Here is a 6,471-nt window from a genome sequence, read left to right as displayed (position 1 = left end):
GTTGGGGACTGCCAATCAGGGTTTGCCAGCACCTCTGGGATTCTAGGGGCTCTACGGGCACGTCTTTGCGGTGGCTGCGACGGGGTCACTACTGCACGTGCCACCGTACCAGCTTCAACTGCCCTTCTGGTGCTCGCTACTTCACCAGGTTGTACGGCAGTGCTGGTACTAGGTCCAGGAAGGGCTGGGCTGCTGGTGTATGCCTCACCACGTAATCCGACAGCACCAGCCCCACTCTGCTGCTCTTGAAGCGGATCCTGCGCAACCTGCCGTCTAGCGACACGGGGCCGGGTACGCCTGCTGCTATCAGGGACCTCAACCTCCTCGTCCGAACTTTGGGTCAGAGAGCCACTGCTTTCTACAGGTTCGTATTCTGACCCACTGGATTCATCAGATGAGGGTTCCCACTCCTCATCCGACTGGGTCAGAAGCCTGTAGGCCTCTTCAGAAGAATACCCCCTGTTAGACATGTGGGCAACTAAATTTAGGGGTATTCCCTGAGACTACCCAAGAAAAAAAAAGCAAGCCTGTCTTACAAAGGGGAGGCTAGCGAAGTACCGGAGGCCGCTGCGGTTGATAAAAAATATCAAAACTGATTTTTTTATCGCCGCAGTGCGTGTAAAGTGAATGTGCAGTGATCAAAAAATATATATTTTTTTTGTCACTGCGGTGGGGCGGGCGTGGGCGAACGCACGTGTGGGCGACCGATCAGGCCTGATCGGGCAAACACTGCGTTTTGGGTGGAGGGCGAACTAAAGTGACACTAATACAATTATAGATCTGACCGTGATCAGTTTTGATCACTTTCAGATACTATAAAAGTACAAATGCTGATTAGCGATACGCTAATCAGCGAATAACGGACTGCGGTGCGGTGGGCTGGGCGCTAACTGATCGCTAACTACCTAACCAAGGGACCTAAACTATACCTAAAACCTAACGGTCAATACCAGTGAAAAAAAAAAAAGTGACAGTTTGCACTGATCACTTTTTTTCCTTTTCACTAGTGATTGACAGCGGCAAGAAGGGGTGATCAAAGGGTTAATTGGGTGCTGGGAGGTGATCTGGGGGCTAAGTGTACTGTAGTGGGTACTCACAGTGATGATGTGCTCCTCTGCTCCTCTCCTGGAACCAACCGACCAAAAGAAGGAGCAGAGGAGCACAGCAGCCATATAACCCCATCATATTTACTAATATGTGGGGTTAAATGGCTGCTGATTGGATTTTTTGAAAATCATCAACCTGCCAGCCAATGATCGTGGACGGCAGGTTGATGACGAACTTCTTCTTTGAATTTTGCCGGCCCGCGATGCGCATGCGTGGGCCGGCATACCCGGAAATCTCGCGTCTCGCGAGAGGACGCACCGGCGCGTCCACCCAGAGCAGCACGACCGCCGCGAAGACGCAATCCTGCGTACGGCGGTCGTGAGGAGGTTAAATAGGCACCCAAACTCTTAAAATCATTATGCATAGACTGACATACGGCACTGTCTATGATAAATCAGGCCACTAGTTTTGGCTTCCAAAACTGCATGCAGAGGCCTGGCAGTGTGGCTGTACCCTAATACATCTGTCTAAAAGAGCTACTCCAGTTTTCTTACTCCAACCTCCTACTGGAGCGAGATTGACACTTAAAAAAAAAAAAAAAAAGTCTCTAATAACTCTGGAGTGAAATTCACTAACATAGCTAAGGGTACTTTCACACTAGCGTTGTTTGATTCCGGCAGGCAGTTCCATTGCCTGATCAGGCAAACTGTATGCAAACGCAGACTGAAAAATGCCTGATTAGTCTGAAAAATAGATTGCAATAACGGATCAGTTTTTCCGGTGTCATAAGGGAAAACGGATCCGGTATTTTTTTTCTCTAATTTTTAAAAAGGTCTGAGCATGCGCAGACCGGAATGACGGATCCGGCACTAATACATTCCTATGGAAAAAAATGCCAGATCCGGCATTCAGGCAAGTCTTCAGTTTTTTTCGCCGGAGATAAAACCGTAGCATGCTACGGTTTTCTATTTTGCCTGATCAGTCAAAATGACTGAACTGAAGACATCCTGATGCATCTTGAACGGATTACTCTACATTCAGAATGCATGGGGATATGCCTGATCAGTTCTTTTCTGGTATAGAGCCCCTAGGACGGAACTATATGCCGGAAAAGAAAAACGTGTGAAAGTAGCCTAACCACCCCACTTTCCCACCCATATTTCAAAAAGTCACAAAATGTTTGTGCGTATGACTCCGAAAAGTCGCAAAAGCTATATTTCATGGCTTTCTGAAGCCAGAATTCTGCAGCGAAGGCATGATACAGGAATTTCAGGGCCAATGTGTCATTTTTACCGTCAGCGAATGGCATAAAAATGAAGACCATATAACAAAGGTGCAAATTAATTTTTTGCAAATTCTACCTATTAACTTTTTCCAGCTTTTCAAACCAACGTGTGGAATATTAAATGCCATTGGAAATGCCATCAAAACTTGGTTCTGCAAAAAACAAGATCCCATATGGCTACGTCAATGAAAAAAAAAAAAAAAAAAAAAAAGGCTTTTGGAAGACCGAGAAGAAACAATGAAAAGGAAAACATGAAAACTGTTTATGATTGGAAGGGGTTAAATGCATCATGCGGTCGGCTAGGATTGGCACCTTCTGAACACTGCATGTTATAGTTAATGTTTTACTAAAGGTTTATCACACCACTCACCGACCTGCACTTGTACCAGGTTTTAAGACTATATATGTACCATCTGCCAAGGTCAAAATTTACAGCGCAAGCAACAAAATATACTGTATTTCTGTGTGGTGCCATTTAAAGAATATCACGAATGTACCACAAATTAAATGCAAACTCTGTCAAAGAAAAAAAGTGCATGTGGCAATGGCGCAGACTGGCACAAGGCAGTCAGGGCACAAGTGTTAATAAAACTTCCAACTAAAACCTGACTCACTTTTGCATGGAACAAAATTCAGTACAATTTGTAATAATTGCTATTGCTCAGTTCACAGGAACTGTACGGCATCAGAATCCATTCATTTCAATTCTATCCCAATAGTCAAAACACTTGATGCTTGTCCGGTAAACATCTATGCAAGCTCGCCATCTAGTGGGCCTATCGAGCATACCGTTATATTTCCAAAGTAATCCTCTCAGGCACTGTATGCTACTTAGTTCATCTATTATTTTCACAAGAGGCAAGTGATGTTGGGTCAGATATATAGGCAGGGGTCCTCTGATGGTTACTGGACATGTAGAAGAAAATTAGGACCAGTCTGAAAAAGGGTGGGTACACGGATCTCATATGGCCCCATAGCAAAACCTCAGTCCACCAGTGAGATTTCTGACAAAAGTTTCAATTTTACCCAACTTCTGTCGGAAATAGTAGTAAAGGTGCTCCATAAATATGGTGCTCATTCTGAACACCAAAGTTCTCAGTGGATTTACACCAGACAACTAGCATAAATACATTGATCCTCTGCATATAGTACATGATGAAATAGGAATGCATTAAGTTACAATTGGAATCAATAGAATTTGTAAAAATCTCTTTGCACTGAGGTCCCCCTAGTGGAGGCTGGCAGGAATCATTGTGGATTTATGACGGGATTAGAAAAAGGAGTTCAGGAAATTCTGAACTCACAGGTTGTACACAGGTTCAAGGGCCTAAATTCACATACAAACTGTCATACAATCCTATTTTTAATGGCTCAAAGTGACATATAAAAAATAAAAAAGTCATCATACCTTCACAGATTACCCACCGGTCTCTGCTTCCCGATCCCTCCTGACACACAGGAAATGAGCTCTGAGCCAATCACTGGCCACAGAAGTCACCTGCCTCTACCAGTGATTGGCTGAGCAATCACTTCCTGTTTGTCAAGAGAACCAGGGACATTGGAATGAAAGCGGTGAGGGATGAATAAAGGGAAGCATAATGCCACTCCGAGACCTTAAAGGGGTTGTCCAGTTTTCTGATATTGAAGACCTATTCCCAGTGAAGGAATCCAAATTTTTTTTGTGTGTTATTCGTGCAGTTTTTGACACTTTTTTAAAATTATATTTTATTTTTTAAACACTTTTTTAACCAATGGCTGTTTACTTCAATACAAAACTGCATTTTAGCTTGTCGTTTTTGATGCGGAAAATGCACAAAAAACACGTACGGAGCTGTTTTTTATGCTTCCCATTCATTTCAATTTCAGTGAGTGAAAACCAGTTCATATGAATGGGGCTGTTATGGCTTCAAGCACTTTCAACAGGTTTAAAAATCCTTGTTTGCAGGCGGCAGATTGTGGTGTCGAATCGCACTGTGCTGCCGGCAAACAGTGATCAGTATGGGAACAAGCGATGGCATAAGCTATCGCTCCTCCTTAGGGCTTGTTCACACAACCGTATGGCTTTTTTGGTGTTTTGCGGGCCGTTTTTTGTTTCAGTAGTGTTTCCGGTTGCATTCAGTTTTGCCGTATGGCATACACAGTATACAGTAATTACATAGAAAAAAATTGGGCTGGGCATAAAATTTTCAATAGATGGTTCTGCAAAAACGGAACGGATACAGAAGACACACAGAGTACATTCCGTATGTGTTCCTTTTTTTTTTTTTGCGGACCCGTTGACTTGAATGGAGCCACGGAACGTGATTTGTTGGCAATAATAGGACATTTCCATCTATGAACGGAAATGGAATGCATACGGAGTACATTCATCTTTTTTTTGGGAAGGGGGGAACCATTGAAAAGTTGGTTCCGTATACAGAACCCAAAAAACGGCCTGTATATGGAACGCAAAAAACGTTTGTGTAAACGAGCCCTTAAACTGTGTATGAGATCGCTGCATGTAATAGCAGAGGTCTCCTCCGCTAATGACCAGGCGATTTCTGGGAAGGAACACCTCCATCCCGACAAAAGCCTGCCAATCTGCAGGTCTAATACAGCCTTACCGCTACTACTCAGTCAGACGCTATCCAAGTTTAGAATGGACAGAACCTTGACTGAACACGGACCCATTCAACTGAATGGATACACTTCTCTGGGAGATATTCCGCATGGATCATTGGTTCATTTAGAAAAACTCATAGCATGTTCTATCTTGGTCCAAATTTCCCACAACACTCACTGCTACAAGTGAATGGGTCTGAAAGACAACCAGACCGCACGCAGACTCCATCTAAGCGCAGTCCATTTAAAAACTAGTCTCTGTTTCCAGCTAGAATATGGACGATCTTATCTTAAAGGGCTTCTGTCACCCCACTAAACTTTTTTTTTTTTGGGTACTTCTAATCCCTATACTGCGATATATCTATACATTATGTTATTAATCATTTTCGTTCTGTAGATAAGGCAAAAAACATACTTTTATAATATGCTAATTACCTACCAGCAAGCAAGTAGGGCGTCTACTTGCTGGTAGCAGCCGCAAAAAAAAAAAAAAAAACCTCCTCCTGTTGATTGACCGGGCCAGCCGCGATCTCCTCCTCCGGCTGGCCCTGTCTGCATTTCAAAAATCGCGCGCCTGTCTTGTTTCGGCGCAGGTGCTCTGAGAGAAGGAGGCTCGCCTCCTCAGCACTCCCTCAGTGCGCCTGCGCCGATGACGTCACCGAAAGAGAAGACGTCATCTGCGCACTGAGGGAGTGCTGAGGAGGCGAGCCTCCTTCTCTCAGAGCACCTGCGCCGAAACAAGACAGGCGTGCGATTTTTGAAATGCAGACGGGGCCAGCTGGAGGAGGAGGTCACGGCTGGCCCTGTCAATCAACAGGAGGAGGGGGTGTTTTTTTGCGGCTGCTACCAGCAAGTAGACGCCCTACTTGCTGGTAGACAGGTAATTAGCATATTATAAAAGTATGTTTTTTGCCTTATCTACAGAACAAAAATGGCCACCAGAGAGGATGACGTTTTTTCCTATAGTCGTGCAAGCACGACCACCACTGATGGATTGCAGGGTGGTCTGTAACCATGAAAACGAGCAGTGTATAATGTGATAGAAAAATGAATCCAGCCAGCAAAGGAAGCAATATGGATAATAACAATATATTAGTAAGTGGCTTGTACAGGGAGTGCAGAATTATTAGGCAAGTTGTATTTTTGAGGATTAATTTTATTATTGAACAACCATGTTCTCAATGAACCCAAAAAAACTCATTAATATCAAAGCTGAATATTTTTGGAAGTAGTTTTTAGTTTGTTTTTAGTTTTAGCTATTTTAGGGGGATATCTGTGTGTGCAGGTGACTATTACTGTGCATAATTATTAGGCAACTTAACAAAAAACAAATATATACCCATTTCAATTATTTATTTTTACCAGTGAAACCAATATAACATCTCAACATTCACAAATATACATTTCTGACATTCAAAAACAAAACAAAAACAAATCAGTGACCAATATAGCCACCTTTCTTTGCAAGGACACTCAAAAGCCTGCCATCCATGGATTCTGTCAGTGTTTTGATCTGTTCACCATCAACATTGCGTGCA

Source organism: Bufo gargarizans, chromosome 1, assembly GCF_014858855.1.
Source record: "Bufo gargarizans isolate SCDJY-AF-19 chromosome 1, ASM1485885v1, whole genome shotgun sequence".
Lineage (NCBI taxonomy): Eukaryota > Metazoa > Chordata > Amphibia > Anura > Bufonidae > Bufo > Bufo gargarizans.
This window is presented reverse-complemented; position numbering follows the sequence as displayed.